Source organism: Oncorhynchus masou, chromosome 31, assembly GCF_036934945.1.
Source record: "Oncorhynchus masou masou isolate Uvic2021 chromosome 31, UVic_Omas_1.1, whole genome shotgun sequence".
Classification (NCBI taxonomy): Eukaryota; Metazoa; Chordata; class Actinopteri; order Salmoniformes; family Salmonidae; genus Oncorhynchus; species Oncorhynchus masou.
Genome location: NC_088242.1, coordinates 65,720,066 through 65,739,239, shown reverse-complemented (window position 1 = coordinate 65,739,239; position 19,174 = coordinate 65,720,066). Strand labels below are relative to the sequence as shown.

The 19,174-nt window shown below is 46.9% G+C and overlaps 1 pseudogene; it reads right to left on the bottom strand.

The window, feature by feature from the left end:
• Positions 1-12,672: 12,672 nt before the first annotated feature.
• Positions 12,673-16,237, bottom strand: LOC135524985 (uncharacterized; annotated as a pseudogene).
• Between the last annotated feature and the right edge of the window lie 2,937 nt (positions 16,238-19,174).

The following is a 19,174-nucleotide window of genomic DNA, read 5'->3' as shown; positions in this document are numbered from 1 at the left end:
GGTTAGCAACTTCAGAACCTCAGAACTAACAACGGGCTTTTGCCCAGACTGTCGACTGGTGGAAGGATTAAATTAAATTAATTTACTCATTAAAATAACATTTATAATAAAAACAATATAGTTAACATTTTTTTAAATATATTGTCAACCGTATGTTAAAGCAATAAGGTCCTCGAACCCAGGAATGATCGTCTCGGGCCTAAGAACAGCCCTTAGTTGGGAGTTATCACACAATAATCACCGGGGTCTCATACCTTATTGCTTATATATTATGAAGTTATTATATCCAATCACTAAAAAATGAATCGAGCTTTCTAACTAGCAGATTTACATCAATTATCAACCCACCCTCTGTACCCAATGTCAATCATGTCTTAAAGAGGAACTTTAACTAGCTTGCTTACAATTTGTGATGAGTGAGTGTGTTATTGCAGAAATAAATATGCAAAAAAAAAATCCCGATGGGTGCCCCTTTTTCCCAATTTGAGCACCTACCCCCTGAAAGGTCTGTGGACGGCCCTGACCCCAAGGCAGTCTGGGATGTTGATTTAACTTTGCCAGTTGTCTAGTGCTCCACTGTGAGGTCATCCTTAATGCATGAGGGGCGGGCGGCAGGGTAGCCTAGTGGTTAGAGCGTTGGACGAGTAACTGGAAGGTTGCAAGTTCAAACCCCCGAGCTGACAAGGTACAAATCTGTCATTCTGCCCCTGAACAGGCCGTCATTGAAAATAAGAATTTGTTCTTAACTGACTTCCCTAGTTAAATAAAAAAATAAAAAATTAAAACATTAAATCCATCAAACATTAGGAGAGTAATAATAAAAGTCACAGAGCTTTCAGGATGACATGCCCTTGTCATGTTGGACTGCTGTCACAGCAGCTGGAAAATGCCAAGGTTCTTAAAGGACTGGCTGATAGGAGGATGTGTGTGCGTACCTCCCTCAATAGTCGTCACAGACCTAAAAAACACCCTTGTGTACAGTACGTGAGGAGTGATGTGAAGGACAGCGCTGTGTGTGTTTGTGTGTCTGACAGAGCAGAGGACACTTCAGCGGACATGCCCCTGATGATTTCAGCAAGAATCTGTCTGCTAGCTCATTAGCACATCCACTCTGGTGGCAAATATCCAGCTCCATGGACCACACACATGCACGTGCCGTATGCACACACATTCACGCAAGGGTAAACACACAGACACACACAGACACACACACAGACACACACACACCCTCCCCTCACAGACACACACACTTATGCAAATATGCACACCCAACTGTTGTTTCACATCACCCCCAAAGTCTCCTTCATGCTTCTTTAAATGCATTAATTGATTCATTAATCAACTAATAATTGTATCTCTCCCCTCTGACATGGGTAGTTAGTATGGCAGACATCTTGCCAGCTGCATATGCAGAGAAACACCAGATAGGCATTACCAATTAAAGGAGAAGGAGCGTATCGTGGTCGACAGGAAATGGAGGATAGCGCACACCCACAATCATATCGACAGGGCTGGCTTGGAGCAGGTCAGAGCTTCAAGTTCCTTGGTGTCCACATTACTAAGGACTTTAAATGCATTAATTGATTAATTAATCAACTAATAATTGTATCTCTCCCCTCTGACATGGGTAGTTAGTATGGCAGACATCTTGCCAGCTGCATATGCAGAGAAACACCAGATAGGCATTACCAATTAAAGGAGAAGGAGAGGAAAAGGGTGGTGTGTGTGTGTGTGTCATTCTTCAAAGTCATGTTTCTCCTCCCCTTGAGGCAGCCTAAGACACACCTGTCCTTGACACATCCTTTACTTTATAGTTATATCCAGTGGGTGTTGTGTCCAACCTTTATTTCACTCCTTCCCTTCATTTCTCCCTCCTTCTGTCCCCCATTGCACTATTCCCTTCTCCCTCTGTCCCACCCCTCCATCACCTTCCACCTTCCAGGGAATTGACTGCCACCTCATCAAGGATGTTCCCGTTAAGTCATTAATCCTGCTTATCAAGGACAAGATTTCATCAGTTTGGGATTACAGCAATTATTCATTCCATTTTCGTACCCACTGGGCACAGACGTCAATTCAAATTCTATTCCACGTAATTTCTTTTCAATTATGTGGAAACAACATTTATTCAACCAGTGTAAGACCTGTGGGTATAACCTGTAAGTCAAATGTAAATGTATACAAAGAGAGAGGAAGGGGCGGAATAGGTAGATAGAGAGAGGCAAACAGAGAGGGAACTATAGAGGTGGAGAGAGAAAGAGATAAAGATAGAAACTGTGCAAGAGAGTGAGAGAAAGAAAGAGAGCGAGGGAGCGAGAGACTGTCAAGGGCAGGGGGAAGAGAAGCCCCGTCACCAGTCTTACCAGCAGGCATTGCCTGTTTTACTGACGACAGCTTGGCTTGGCTGATCCTGTCTCAGCCCTCAGCCCCTCGGCTTGCTTTAGTGGCCCACCAACTTTCTGCTGTAGGTGGTTTTTTTATGGGCAAAAGTGGGACACTCATTCCCTGCCTCCATTCAATGTGCCCACTCCTGCATATTTCAGAAGCCTGCTCTGAGCTATATTTGTATATCCATTAGATAAAAAACCTCAGCCATGTCAAAGAGCAGCGTTGAGTATAACCTTGGGCCAACTTAAAACAGCTAAAATATATATATTCTAAGTTTGAAATAATTGGAAACTGCAAGATTTAATTGAGAAAGTGACTGGACTGCATAGTGTTTGAGTTACATAACTATTATAAGTAAGAGAACAAGGTTTGTGACATTAAGAAAAGGGGAAGAGAGTGTTGAGGTAAAACAGACAAGCTTAATTCCTTCTATGTTCGCTTCGAGGCAAGCAACACTGAACCATTTATAAGAGCACCAGCTGTTCCGTACGACTGTGTGATCTCACTCTCCGTAGACGATGTGAGTAAGACATTTAAACAGGTAAACATTCCCTGTTCACCCACAACTGTGTGGCGGCGAACGACCCCAATACCATCATTAGGTTTGCTGCCGTGGTTGGCGTGATAACCAATGACAATGAGAACAGTGTACACAACTTTTTCCTCAATGTCAGCAAGACAAAGGAGCGTATCGTGGTCGACAGGAAATGGAGGATAGCGCACACCCACAATCATATCGACAGGGCTGGCTTGGAGCAGGTCAGAGCTTCAAGTTCCTGGGTGTCCACATTACTAAGGACTTATCATAGTCCACACACACCAACACAGTGGTGGAAAAGGCACCTCTTCCTCCTCAGGAGGCTGAAAAGAATCGGCAAGGGCCCTCAGACCTTCAAAAAGATTTACAGCTGCACAATTGAGAGCATCTTGACTGGCTGCATCACCGCTTGGTTTTGCAAATGCTTGGCATCCGACTGCAAGGCTCTACAGAGGATAGTTGGTACGACCCAGTATATCACTGGGGCCGAGCGCCATGCCATCCAGGACCTCTATACCAGGCAGTGTCAAAGGAAGGCCCTAAACATTGTCAAAGACTCCAGCCACCCAAGTAATAGACTGTTTTCTCTGCTACCGCAAGGCAAGCGGTACCGATGCAGTAAGTCTGGAATCAACAGGACCCTGAACAGCTTCTGCCCTCAAAACATAAAACTGCTAAATAGTTCATTAAATAGTTAACCATTAGCTATATTGCTACATATCTACATTGACCCTTTTTGCATGAACTCTTTTTACTTATCACATATGCTGCTGCTACTGTTTATTATCTATCCTGTTGCCTAGTCACTTTATCTCTACCAATATGCACATATCTACCTCAATTACTTCGTACCTCTGCACATTGACTCGGTACTGGTACTCTGTGTACATAGTCAAGTTATTACTAATTCTGTGTTTAGTCCTTGTGTTATTATTTTTCTATTATTTCTAGCAAGCATTTCACTGTTAGTCTACACCTGTTGTCTATGAAGCGTGTGACAAATAAAATGTGATTTGATTTGAGGTGACGATGGGGAGGAGGGGGTCTTGATCTGGTAAAGGAGGAAGTGGATAACAGTATAGCTAAAGTCCCTGCAGGGTCCAGGAGGTAAGGGTAGCAGCATGTGAAGGGGTGTAAGGCTGTTTCAACACCATGAAGTAGGCTAACTGATAAAGACATTAGAAAGTACAGTGGGGGCAAGGGGAAATAGTTTTGTCCAACAGTTAGAGTGGCATGAAGTAACTGACGAAGGGTGGCATGAAGTAACTGATGAAGTGAGTAGCTAGGACTTAAGCGGTCAAAGGTGACAAATAGTGGTGAAGCATATAGGGGTTAAGAGTTGAAGAGAGCAGGGTGTAAGATTTGAAGCGGGCAGGGGGTAATGGCCAGGCGGTGGCACCGGAGGTCTCCTGGGCTCTGGGATAATGAGGGCTGTCGCTGCAGGCTTAGTGTTCACGCCTGACTTACCATAACCCTCACTAGAACACAGAGAGAAGGAGAGGAGAGAGGGGGAGTAGAAATGTAGAGAGGACAGTGAGGGACAGAAGAGAGGGATTAGAGGAAGGGGGCTACATTAAGGGCCTTGTTTGGGAGGAAGGGTAGGAAGGAAAGGAGAGGGGAGGCAGGGAGGAAAGGAGTGAGGGAGAGGAGGAGGAAATTAGATGGAGGGTGAAGATGGCCTTTGATCACCCAGAGAGGAAATACCAGCTCAATGCCCACGGCTCCTGCGCCCCAGCTCCGGAAAGCATCATGGGAAACGGTTCTGGGTGGCTTAGGGTACAATACACAGACTCTAACTAACCCCCTACTCTCTATGTCCCCAGTACACACACACACACTCACACACACTACTAAATATCTTTGTTTCCTCACCCTGACCTGGGCATTTCTCATTAGAGAGTCAACAGTGAGGAACTATGTGGGCCGTGACACACAGAGAAATACAGAGACACACAGAGACAAGAGGAAACACCAGACTCGATTCACACATACTTCACAGAGCCTACAGACACAGAGACACAGTGACAAAGGAAGAGAGCCATGTTGTTAGCAGGATCTGGACAATTAATAGTTTAAATGCACATTCAACCTTTCTTTGTGAAGAATAAAATGTTTTCAAGCAGAAAAACTATTCCCCTAGTCTGTAGAACTCAACCTCAAGGACAGGTATTATTGGACCAAAACAAAAGATCTGAATAGTGGTAAATAGTGGAATTCGAAAGATGTCTATTTAGCTGGCTGTAGAACACCCCATGTTTGCCTAAGTGTACAGTGCCTGAGCACCAAGGACAATTGGCTGGAGGAATATAAACAAGAAGGCCGGGAATATGCATTTGTGAACCAATGGCTTAGATCCGTAGATGGCTGCAACATTCCCCTCTCGTCAGCACACCTAAGTCCACACCGATTGTAGAGCAAGGACAGGTCCTTAACAATAAACAATAAGGCTATACGTTTGGAATGCTCATTTATTATCTCTTTCAGACTGCATGCCTGAGACTAAAGAACAGATAGATTTAAATCATCGGCCCAGACAGTGGGAATGCATGTGTGAAGACGGGTAGACTAGCCTGCCTTAGTAGTGGTCTGTTGTGGAAATTTCCTCTATTTACCAAATCATGAGAGCAAACCACACACAAGTCAGAGTTAGTTATCAAAGTCCATCTTTAATTATATGAGCTCTATCACAACCCTGTGACTCTCAGATCAATTCAGTGTCTATCAATGAATTCTCTGAGAGTCCCTTACACATTTCAACTGAGAACTTTTATAGCTAAGACACACAGGATAAGACAGCATCGGCATAATTCATTGTTCAGCTTTGTCTCCTTTCTCAAACTCAGAACCATAAACCAATCCTCCATATCAACAGTCATATATCAAATCCATCCTATCTTGACAAGATCACAGAGATACACTGACTGGCACACAGACATTGTGGAGCCAAGAGATACACGCTTGACCTCTCCCCTCTCTCCGGCCCAAGCAACTTAGTCTTGACATAGAACAGATACTGCAATCCCGCCACAGTATTATACAAAAATAATATTCTGATGAGAAGTAACTTACAAACATATGACGAATATAAAACATCTTGTCTATGTTACCAACTAATTCTGATTATTCCCCAACATTCCCCTCCCAAGGGACATCGCCCCTTCTAAAGAATCAGAATATTAATTACATACTCAATATAAAAATTCAAATCCCCTCAATGTCAAATACCTTAGCTTATTACAACCTTTACTCTACAAGACAAACTTGCACATGTTTAATAACACAGTATAATCCATTTGAGGAAAATAAAAACATAACATATTTATGCTCTTTATTTAAGTTACATGAGAACCAGTGCCTAAACACAGGCCTCCTCACAACATATAGGACAGACATCCCTCTAAGTCCTCATGCTCAGAAATATACTCAGGAATAGAGCATAGGGCAGTAAAATCATTCATATTCCGAATCATAAGTAACAACCCAACTATTTATCCAACCAATATTTAGAATAACATTCCTCAGTGATTCAAATTTGTCTTATCACTCAAAGTAAAAACCTCAATTTAACACACACCAATATTAGCAGATTTACTTACATTCTGTCATGTCTTGTTATGTCTGTTCCTGTCCTTTCTCTTCACTCTGTCTCTCTCTGCTGGTCTTTTTAGGTTACCTTCTCTGTCTCTCATTCTTCAGCTGTTCTACATCTCCCCTAACTAGCTCATTCACCCTTTCCCCACCTGTTCTCTCTTCCCCCTCTGATTAGGTCTCTATTTCTCTCTCTGTTCCTGCTACTTTCAGTGTCTGATTCTTGTTTGTGTTTTTGATGCCAGAAGCAAGCTGTCGTCTCGTTTGCTTCCACCTTGTCCTGTCCTGTCGGAGTCTGCCTGGCAGGTGCATCCTGCACTATACTAACGTTCTTTTTGTTCCGCTGACAACGTTGGAAGAGGATTTATGCCATTCCTGTTTTTCATTAAAGAACTCTGTTTTCTGTTAAAACCGCTTTTGGGTCTTCACTCAAGTTCATAACAGAAGAATCAGACCAAGAATGGACCCAGCGGCTCCGGACCCTTTTCACTCCGCCGTCGAGATCCAGGGAGCGATGCTAGGCAGACACGAGGAGGAATTGTCTGCTGCTCAACATGCCGTTGAGACCCTGGCCGTCCAAGTCTCCGACCTCACAAGACAGGTTCACCAACTCCACCTCGATCCACCGCCCACTTCCAGGGTTTCCGAGTCTCCGGAGCCCAGGATCAACAACCCGCCGTGTTACTCTGGGGAGCCCACTGAGTGCCGCTCATTCCTCACTCAGTGTGATGTGGTGTTCTCTCTCCAGCCCAACACTTACTCCAGGAGCGCAGCCCGCATCGCCTACGTCATTTCTCTCCTTACCGGACGGGCGCGTGAGTGGGGCACGGCAGTCTGGGAGGCGAGGGCTGAGTGTATTAACCAGTATCAGGACTTTAAGGAGGAGATGATACGGGTTTTTGACCGTTCTGTTTTTGGCGAGGAGGCTTCCAGGGCCCTGTCTTCCCTATGTCAGGGGAATCGATCCATAACGGATTATTCTATTGAGTTTCGCACTCTCGCTGCCTCTAGTGACTGGAACGAGCCGGCTTTGCTCGCTCGTTTTCTGGAGGGTCTCCTCGTCGAGGTTAAGGATGAGATCCTCTCCCGGGAGGTTCCTTCCAGTCTGGACTCCTTAATAGCTCTCGCTATTCGCATAGAGCGACGGTTTGATCTTCGTCGCCGAGCTCGTGGAAAGGAGCTCGCGTTCTCCGTTGCTCCCCTCTCCACATCACTGCCACCTGCCGCATCACTGCCACCCTCCTCCGCCGGCTCGGATGCTGAGCCTATGCAGCTGGGGGTATCCGCATCTCGGCCAAGGAGAGGGAACGGAGAATCACCAATCGCCTCTGTCTCTACTGCGGCTCCGCTGGTCATTTTGTCACCTCATGTCCAGTAAAAGCCAGAGCTCATCAGTAAGAGGAGGGCTACTGGTGAGAGCAACTACTCAGGCCTCTCCTTCTGGATCACGCACTACCTTTCCTGTCCATCTCCGCTGGCCCGGTTCATCTGCTTCCTGCAGTGCCTTGATAGACTCTGGGGCGGAGGGCTGTTTTATGGACGAGACCTGGGCTCGGGAACATGACATTCCTCTCAGACAGTTAGGGGAGCCCACGGCCTTGTTCGCTTTAGATGGTAGTTCTCTCCCCAAGATTCAGCGTGAGACGCTGCCTTTAACCCTCACTGTCTCTGGTAATCATAGCGAAACCATTTCTTTTTTAATTTTTCGTTCACCTTTTACACCTGTTGTTTTGGGTCATCCCTGGCTAGTGCGCCATAACCCTTCTATTAATTGGTCTAGTAATACTATCCTATCCTGGAATGTTTCTTGTCATGTAACCTGTTTAATGTCTGCTATCCCTCCTGTTTCCTCTGTCTCTTCTTCACAGGAGGAGCCTGGCGATTTGACAGGGGTGCCGGAGGAGTATCACGATCTGCGCACGGTGTTCAGTCGTTCCAAGGCCACTTCTCTCCCTCCACACCGGTCGTATGACTGTAGTATTGATCTCCTTCCGGGAACTACTCCCCCGGGGTAGATTATACTCTCTATCGGCTCCCGAACGTAAGGCTCTCGAGGATTATTTGTCGGTTTCGCTCGACGCCGGTACCATAGTCTCCTCCTCCTCTCCCGCCGGAGCGGGGTTTTTTTGTTCAGAAGAAGGACGGGTCCCTGCGCCCATGCGTGGATTATCGAGGGCTGAATGACATAACAGTTAAGAATCGTTATCCGCTTCCTCTTATGTCTTCAGCCTTCGAGATCCTGCAGGGAGCCAGGTTTTTCACCAAATTGGACCTTCGTAACGCCTACCATCTCGTGCGCATCAGGGAGGGGGACGAGTGGAAGACGGCGTTTAACACTCCGTTAGGGCACTTTGAATACCGAGTTCTTCCTTTCGGCCTCGTTAACGCTCCAGCTGTCTTTCAGGCACTAGTTAACGACGTCCTGAGAGACATGCTGAACATTTTTGTTTTCGTTTACATGGACGATATCCTGATTTTTTCACCGTCTCTCTCGATTCATGTTCAGCACGTGCGACGCGTCCTCCAGCGCCTTTTGGAGAACTGTCTTTATGTGAAGGCTGAGAAGTGCACTTTTCATGCCGCCTCTGTCCCTTTTCTCGGTTCCGTTATTTCCGCTGAGGGCATTAAGATGGATCCCGCTAAGGTCCAGGCTGTCATTGATTGGCCCGTTCCTAAGTCACGCGTCGAGCTGCAGCGCTTTCTGGGCTTCGCTAATTTCTATCGTCGTTTCATCCGTAATTTCGGTCAGGTGGCAGCTCCTCTCACAGCCCTTACTTCTGTTAAGACGTGCTTTAAGTGGTCCGTTTCCGCCCAGGGAGCTTTTGATCTTCTTAAGAATCGTTTTACATCCGCACCTATTCTTGTTACACCTGACATCTCTAGACAGTTTGTTGTTGAGGTTGACGCGTCAGAGGTGGGCGTGGGAGCCATTCTTTCTCAGCGCTCTCTCTCTGACGGCAAGGTCCATCCTTGCGCGTTTTTCTGTCATCGCTTATCGCCGTCAGAACGTAACTATGACGTTGGTAATCGCGAACTGCTCGCCATCCGCTTAGCCCTAGGCGAATGGCGACAGTGGTTGGAGGGGCGACCGTTCCTTTTGTCGTTTGGACTGACCATAGGAACCTTGAGTACATCCGTTCAGCCAAACGACTTAATGCGCGTCAGGCTCGTTGGGCTCTGTTTTTCGCTCGTTTCGAGTTTGTTATTTCTTATCGTCCGGGCTCAAAAACACCAAACCTGATGCTTTATCTCGTCTCTTCAGTTCTTCTGAGGTCTCCACCGACCCCGATGGGATTCTCCCTGAGGGGCGTGTTGTCGGGTTGACTGTCTGGGGAATTGAGAGGCAGGTAAAGCAAGCACTCGCTCACACTCCGTCGCCGCGAGCTTGTCCTAGGAACCTTCTGTTCGTTCCCGTTCCTACTCGTCCGGCCGTTCTTCAGTGGGCCCACTCTGCCAAGTTAGCCGGCCACCCCGGCGTTCGGGTACGCTCGCTTCCATTCGCCAGCGTTTCTGGTGGCCCACTCGGGAACGTGACGCGTCGATTTGTCGCCGCTTGTTCGGTCTGCGCGCAGACTAAATCTGGGAACTCTCCTCCTGCCGGCCGTCTCAGACCGCTTCCCATTCCCTCTCGACCGTGGTCTCACATCGCTTTAGATTTTATCACCGGACTGCCTTCATCAGCGGGGAAGACAGTTATTCTTACGGTTGTCGATAGATTCTCTAAGGCGGCTCATTTCATTCCTCTCGATAAGCTCCCTTCTGCTAAGGAGACGGCTCAGATCATTATCGAGAATGTTTTCCGAATTCATGGCCTTCCGTCTGACGTCGTTTCCGACAGAGGCCCGCAGTTCACGTCTCAATTTTGGAGGGAGTTTTGCCGTTTGATTGGGGCTTCCGTCAGTCTCTCGTCCGGCTTTCATCCCCAGTCTAACGGTCAAGCCGAACGGGCCAATCAGACTGTTGGTCGCATTTTACGCAGTCTTTCTTTTCGTAACCCTGCGTCTTGGTCAGAACAGCTCCCCTGGGCAGAGTACGCCTACAACTCGCTTCCCTCGTCTGCTACCGGGCTATCCCCTTTTCAGAGTAGCCTCGGGTACCAGCCTCCGCTGTTCTCATCTCAGCTCGCCGAGTCCTGCGTCCCCTCCGCTCAGGCTTTTGTCCAGCGTTGCGAGCGCACCTGGAAGGGGGTCAGGTCGGCACTTTGCCGTAATAGGGCGCAGACTGTGAGGGCCGCTAATAAGCGTAGGACCAAGAGTCCTAGATATTGTTGCGGTCAGAGAGTATGGCTCTCCACTCAGAACCTTCCCCTTAAGACAGCTTCTCGCAAGTTGGCCCCGCGGTTCATTGGTCCGTTCCGTATTTCTCAGGTCATTAATCCTGTCGCAGTGCGACTTATTCTCCGCGCTATCTTCGTCGCGTTCACCCGGTCTTCCATGTCTCCTGTGTTAAGCCCGTTCTTCGCGCCCCCGCTCGTCCCTCCCCCCATCCTTGTCGAGGGCGCACCCATCTACAGGGTTCGTAAGATTTTGGACATGCGCCCTCGGGGCCGTGGTCATCAGTACCTAGTGGATTGGGAGGGGTACGGTCCTGAGGAGAGGAGTTGGGTTCCCTCTCGGGACGTGCTGGACCGTTCGCTGATCGATGATTTCCTCCGTTGCCGCCAGGTTTCCTCCTCGAGTGCGCCAGGAGGCGCTCGGTGAGTGGGGGGTACTGTCATGTCTTGTTATGTCTGTTCCTGTCCTTTCTCTTCACTCTGTCTCTCTCTGCTGGTCTTTTTAGGTTACCTTCTCTGTCTCTCATTCTTCAGCTGTTCTACATCTCCCCTAACTAGCTCATTCACCCTTTCCCCACCTGTTCTCTCTTCCCCCTCTGATTAGGTCTCTATTTCTCTCTCTGTTCCTGCTACTTTCAGTGTCTGATTCTTGTTTGTGTTTTTGATGCCAGAAGCAAGCTGTCGTCTCGTTTGCTTCCACCTTGTCCTGTCCTGTCGGAGTCTGCCTGGCAGGTGCATCCTGCACTATACTAACGTTCTTTTTGTTCCGCTGACAACGTTGGAAGAGGATTTATGCCATTCCTGTTTTTCATTAAAGAACTCTGTTTTCTGTTAAAACCGCTTTTGGGTCTTCACTCAAGTTCATAACAACATTCAGTATAATTATCCCATAATTCTACTATTAACTTTTTTAATCATGATTATAATACAGATCAGTATCTCAATGCATTCTTAATCTAAATTACTACAATTTACATGGTGTAGACCTCTTCAATCAACCTGATACCACATGTAGTGGCTTCCTTTCATCTTTACCATAGCCACTGCCCAAGCCTGAGGCGGGGTTGTTTGGTACGCATACAGTCCACACTCAAGGTTTCCAAACGGCCAAACATTCCATGACATCCAGGGATATGGTGCAACAAAAATGTTTATTCTTCTTATATCTAACAAATAAATGATTCTCCAATCAACTTAAAGCAGAGAATACTTGATATGGAAAATACATATTATGACCTGTCTGTATGTCTGTATGGTCAAAAAACTATACCGCTCCCGCATCTAGCAAGGACTCCCCCTCACGAAGGCCCAACTTCCTGCCTTTATCCTAACACACTTACCACAATACAATGAATAGGCAAGAGGGGGGGGGGCAAAAACTGAGTTACACTAACAACACTAACAACAAATGAATATATCTCAATCAGGTAAATATAAGTCATAAAGGTACGTACCTAATATTTCATCATTTACATTAATATTTAACATATTTACACAAATATACATGGAGCTCCATATGTTCAGTCTTTTATACAAATATGTCCAAATCGGCTCTAACATACCGGCCCCTAATTGTTGACTGCACTGAATGCACAACAATTACTTAATATTCAAACATAGAGCCAATGCCCAAAACATTCTATACCAGAGCACTATTACAGTTCATAGCTATATACAAATATACAAGGTGCCATATAGGAAAATAGTCCATAGATCTCAGTCTGAGTTGAAGTGTAAAGGTGTTCAACTTCCAAAAATGTCAAGAGTTTGACATCCAAAAATGTATGACATCAAAGAATGTAAGAGTACGACATCAACGAATCAGAGGTGCACGTGATTCTAAGATGGAGCACTGTGTGTGTGTGTGTGTGTGTGTGTGTGTGGTTCACTCAGTCGCCTCAAGGAGCAGACAGAGTTTATTGATAGGTCTCTGTAAGATATTGGTCTTAGTCTTAACCATGACGCTCCGGACAAGACCTTTGGCCCCTGGCAAAGCCTCCACCACATGCCCCATTAGCCAAGAGTTCCTTGGGGCGGTGTCATCGACGATGACCACGAGGTCACCAGGACTGAAGTTTCTCTTAGTTTTGTTCCACTTGTTCCGCTCCTGCATAAGTGGAAGATACTCCCTGATCCATCTCTTCCAGAAGAGGTCAGTGATATATTGTACTTGCTTCCATCTTTTTCGTGTGTATAGGTCGCTTCTCTGGAATAGTCCTGGTGGCAGGACTGGCTTAGCTTTCAGATGAAGCAGATGGTTCGGAGTCAGGGGTTCTAGATCATTAGGGTCATTTGTTACAGTAGTGATTGGTCTGTCGTTCATAATCATCTCAACTTCACACAAGGCTGTCTGCAAAGCCTCATCATCCAGTACTTGCTCTCTAAGGACTGAATAGAGCATCTTTTTCACCAGTCGGATCAACCTCTCCCATACCCCCCATGGTGGGCTCCAGAGGGAGGGTTGAATGACCATGTCACTCCTTCCTTCAGTAATTCATTTTGAAACTTGTTGTGATCCAGCTCTTTCATAGCTTCTCATAGCTATCTGTGTGTTCCAACAAAGTTGGTGCCATTGTCTGTTCTGAGACTTGTTACTGGGCCCCTTTGACAGATGAACCTGCGCAGGGCATTGATGCAGGAATCAGTATCCAGATAACTAGCAACTTCTAGATGGACAGCTCGACTCACAAGGCAAGTAAAGATCACACCATACCGCTTCACATGAACGCGGCCTCGCTTCACCTCTATGGGGCCGAAGTAATCTATGCCCACATGGGTGAAAGGCGGCAAATCAGGTGACACCCGATCTTGTGGAAGGTCGGCCATCTTCTGTTCTCCAGCTCTAGCTTGCATCCGCCTGCAAAAGACACAGCTCTTAAGGATCTTCCTTGCTAAAGAGTTGGCACAGGGTATCCAATATCGCTGGCGAAGTCTAGAAAGCATGTGACCTCTCCCAGAGTGGCCAACCTGCTCATGGATGTGGAGTAAGATCAATCTAGAGATGTAGGAGTCTTTGGGCAGGATCATAGGATTCTTTAGTTCCGTAGGCATAGCAGCTTTGCTTAACCTTCCTCCTACTCTCAGAATGCCATTGTCAACAATTGGATCAAGCTTACAGATTGAGCCACTTCTCTTGGCACATTGTTTTCCTTTCACAACTAGTGCAATTTCTTGTTTAAAGTGCTGTCGTTGTTCAAATCGGATGATGACCTTTTCTGCTTCATCTAGGTCATCCACAGACATATTTTCTTTTCCAAACGTCAGTTTGGACTTGTCAATTTGTTCCTTCAGTGAGTTTGTCAGACTCTGATCTGGATCAGTTTGAGAGAGAATTTTCCTTTTCTGGCTTAACTGTAGAAGACGTTTCTTCAGTTTCAGCATCCAGGCAACTGCTTTCTTCAAGCTGTTCCATGTTGAATAGTACTCAATCAGTTTGCTGGTTGGACTCTTTTCTTCCACACTTGTACTGTTTACGATTACGTCTTTGCTCACCTCTGTATCATCCTGAGGGATGGAGCTAAGCTCCTCGGGGACTTTCGGCCATTGAGTTTTTGGTTTCTCCAGGAATTCTGGTCCATTGCGCCATCTCTTTGAGTTCAGGAACATTTCAACATGTAATCCTCTTGAGGCATCATCGACTGGGTTGTGTTTGTAGTTCAAATACCTCCACTGTTTTGCTTTCGATAGGTCGCAGATCATAGCAACCCTATTAGCCACAAAGGTATGGAATCTTTTGGTATCATTGCGGATTTATTTTAGCACAGACTGGCTGTCAGTCCAAAAAGTTGACTCCTCAAGTTCAATCTGGAGCTCCAACCTTAACATCCTGTCCACTCGCACTGCCAATGTTGCTGCAGCAAGTTCCAGTCTGGGGATTGTCATGTGCTTGAGTGGAGTCACCCTTGATTTCCCCAGTATGAATGCAATGTGAACCTTTTCCATACCGTTTGTGGACCTAAGGTAGCTTGCCGTGCCATAACCTTGTTCACTTGCATCACCGAAGTGATGCAGCTGTGCCGTCTTGACTTGACCAAAGTTCTCAGGCATCATACACCTGTCTATCTGGAATCTGGAGAGCTGGTCCAGCTCTGAGAGCCATCTCTGCCATGAAATAGAGTGTTCTTCAGGGATGACTTCGTCCCATCCACACTTTAGCTTGCAGACCACTTGAAGAATTTGCTTTGCCTTTAATACAAATGGGGCGAGGAAACCTAATGGATCATAAATAGAGCTGACAGTTGAGAGAATACCTCTTCTTGTAAGGGGTCTGTTCTTGACAGTGACTCTGAAGGTAAACGCATCACTTTCAATGTTCCATCAGATTCCAAGTGCTCTTTCAACAGGCAGCTTTTCTCTGTCCAGGTCCAGTTCTTTTATCTGCTTGGCTTTGTGTTCATCAGGGATAGAAGCCAGCACAGTGCGGCTGTTGCTGACCCACTTGGTCAATTTGAACCCACCTTGAGAGCACACAACCCTGAGTTTTTTTGTGAGGGCTATGGCTTGTTCTTCTGTGGCCACTGACTTGAGGCAGTCATCAACATAGAAGTTGGACTTGACTGTTTGAATCACCTCTTCATTGTACCTCTCACAGTTGTCTTCTGCAGTCTTTCGCAGTGCAAAGTTTGCACAACTTGGAGAGGATATAGCACCGAAAAGATGAACCTTCATTCTGTACTCCTCCAATCTTTTGTTAGTATCACCGTCCGGCCACCATAGGAATCGCAGGAAGTCTAAGTAATCTTCATGGACACGTACTTGATGGAACATTCCTTCGATGTCTGCCATCATGGCAATGTGCTCTTGCCAAAATCTTAGCAAGACTCCTATAAGCGTGTTTGCCAGGTCAGGGCCTTGAAGGAGTTCACTGTTAAGAGATGTACCTTTATAGGATGATGAACAGTCAAACACTACTCGTATCATTCCTTTGCGCTTATGGTGAACACCATGGTGTGGTATGTACCATACCTTGCCTTTCTCTCTGAGGAGCTGCTGTTCTTGTGGTACCTTCTCGGCGTAACCTTTTGTTATCATCTCTTCCATGAAGCCTTTGTACTCTGCAGCGTAACCTTTGTCCTTCTTGAACTTCCTGATAATATTTAGAGCCCGCTGCTTTGCCATGTCACGATTGTTTGGCAGGACTACATCTTTTTTTGAGAAAGGGCAACGGTAAGTAGTAGTGATGGTCTTTGAGGGTTATGGAGCTTGATACAATCTCCATAAACCTACGATCCTCAGCTGACATCTCACTTTTCTCTTCATACCCTCTCTCAGGGAAGTCATGGTTGTACTGATTTACAAGAAGAACCCCCAGGTCGGCCATTGAGATACGATTGGCCATCACCGTAGGATGCCCAGATTCTTCTGCCATGGTACAATTGTTAAGAGGACCGTTCATCACCCATCCAAAGAGGGTTTTCACTGCATACAGTCCGTTGCCTTGACTATTTATGATTTTCCAGGGTTCCATTGCCTTTGGAGCATTTACGCCAATCAGGAGTTTGACGTCGGCGTCAATTTCCTTCAACTGGACCTCTTTCAGGTATGGCCACCTTTTGAGATCTTTCTGAGTGGGAATATTTTCTCTTGTCACTGGGATCTTATTTTGGGTGTAGACCTTTGGTAATGCAAGAAATGTGTCACCTTCCACATTGCCAATCTCTAATCCAGATATCTCAAAGCTCTTGGTAGGACTCTCCTGCCCCATTGTGCGTAGCAGAATTTCAGTCTCACTGCCTTTAGCTTGCAACTGCCTCATGAGTCTCTCCGTACAAAATGTTGCTGAGCTACCAGAATCGAGAAATGCATAGGTTAACGTAGACTTGCTTCCATTTGCCATCTTTAATTGAACTGGCACAATCGCAAGTGCACAATCTGTACCGGCCCCGGTATCTTCACCAGCTTCCAGTGAAACAAGAGCACTGCTGACAGTCTCCTCCCGCTTTACTGCTACACCCCTCGTATCGGCTTTCAGAGATCTAAATCTCTCTCTTCCTTCAATGTGCAGGATAGTGGGGTGCTTTCTTTGACATTTCTGACAGGTCATCCTTCTTTTACATTCTTTGCTTAAGTGTCCTCTCATCAAACAGCCAAAACAAAGGCCTTTTGATCTCAGAAACTCAACCTTGGCTTCGTGTGGCTGTGCCTTCACCTGTTGGCAGTCGACCAGGAAATGCTCACCAGCGCAAAATATACATGAGATACTGGGAGAATCAGAAGGGTAGGTGCCTGGTTTCTTGACTTTGAATGTTTGTTCTTTTAGAGGTTTTTCAGGGTCACAATCTGCCACTACAGCTACTGCAGTGGCAAAGCTGCTTCCCCTACTCTTGGACTTGAACTGCTGCTTAAAGTCAGCTTCTGTTTTGGTTTAAAAAAACCTTTTGTTGGTCAGGGGATCTTGGATATCTCCGTACAAAGGATCCTGCAGTATTTTGGCATGTTTTTCCATGAACGTCACAAGGTCACTTATCTGGGCTCTCAGGTGGCTTCTCTCTAAAATATCACATGCTGTAGACCTCCATTTTTCCCTTAGTTTGTAGGGAAGGTTTGACATGATCAACTTTATGTTGGAGGGAAGATTAAGCTCTTCCATGTTCTGTAGGTCTTGCATAGCGTTACAGCAACCTCTAAGATAGAGTGCATAGCCACCCAGTCCCTTTCCATCATCCGGTTTGATGTTTGTCCAGTTCCAAGCTTTTTCCATGTAAGCAGTGGTGACTTTGATTTCATTGCCAAAGTGTTCCTTTAACAACCTCTTAGCCTCTGCATAGCATTTTACATTTACATTTACATTTAAGTCATTTAGCAGACGCTCTTATCCAGAGCGACTTACAAATTGTGACATTCTGACATCCAGTGGAACAGCCACTTTACAATAGTGCATCTAAATCATTAAGGGGGGGGGTGGTGAGAAGGATTACTTATCCTATCCTAGGTATTCCTTGAAGAGGTGGGGTTTCAGGTGTCTCCGGAAGGTGGTGATTGACTCCGCTGTCCTGGCGTCGTGAGGGAGTTTGTTCCACCATTGGGGGGCCAGAGCAGCGAACAGTTTTGACTGGGCTGAGCGGGAACTGTACTTCCTCAATGGTAGGGAGGCGAGCAGGCCAGAGGTGGATGAACGCAGTGCCCTTGCTTGGGTGTAGGGCCTGATCAGAGCCTGGAGGTACTGCGGTGCCGTTCCCCTCACAGCTCCGTAGGCAAGCACCATGGTCTTGAAGCGGATGCGAGCTTCAACTGGAAGCCAGTGGAGAGAGCGGAGGAGCGGGGTGACGTGAGAGAACTTGGGAAGGTTGAACACCAGACGGGCTGCGGCGTTCTGGATGAGTTGTAGGGGTTTAATGGCACAGGCAGGGAGCCCAGCCAACAGCGAGTTGCAGTAATCCAGACGGGAGATGACAAGTGCCTGGATTAGGACCTGCGCCGCTTCCTGTGTGAGGCAGGGTCGTACTCTGCGGATGTTGTAGAGCATGAACCTACAGGAACGGGCCACCGCCATGATGTTGGTTGAGAACGACAGGGTGTTGTCCAGGATCACGCCAAGGTTCTTAGCGCTCTGGGAGGAGGACACAATGGAGTTGTCAACCGTGATGGCGAGATCATGGAACGGGCAGTCCTTCCCCGCGAGGAAGAGCAGCTCCGTCTTGCCGAGGTTCAGCTTGAGGTGGTGATCCGTCATCCACACTGATATGTCTGCCAGACATGCAGAGATGCGATTCGCCACCTGGTCATCAGAAGGGGGAAAGGAGAAGATTAATTGTGTGTCGTCTGCATAGCAATGATAGGAGAGACCATGTGAGGTTATGACAGAGCCAAGTGACTTGGTGTATAGCGAGAATAGGAGAGGGCCTAGAACAGAGCCCTGGGGACACCAGTGGTGAGAGCGCATGGCGAGGAGACAGATTCTCGCCACGCCACCTGGTAGGAGCGACCTGTCAGGTAGGACGCAATCCAAGCGTGGGCCGCGCCGGAGATGCCCAACTCGGAGAGGGTGGAGAGGAGGATCTGATGGTTCACAGTATCGAAGGCAGCCGATAGGTCTAGAAGGATGAGAGCAGAGGAGAGAGAGTTAGCTTTAGCAGTGCGGAGCGCCTCCGTGATACAGAGAAGAGCAGTCTCAGTTGAATGACTAGTCTTGAAACCTGACTGATTTGGATCAAGAAGGTCATTCTGAGAGAGATAGCGGGAGAGCTGGCCAAGGACGGCACGTTCAAGAGTTTTGGAGAGAAAAGAAAGAAGGGATACTGGTCTGTAGTTGTTGACATCGGAGGGATCGAGTGTAGGTTTTTTCAGAAGGGGTGCAACTCTCGCTCTCTTGAAGACGGAAGGGACGTAGCCAGCGGTCAGGGATGAGTTGATGAGCGAGGTGAGGTAAGGGAGAAGGTCTCCGGAAA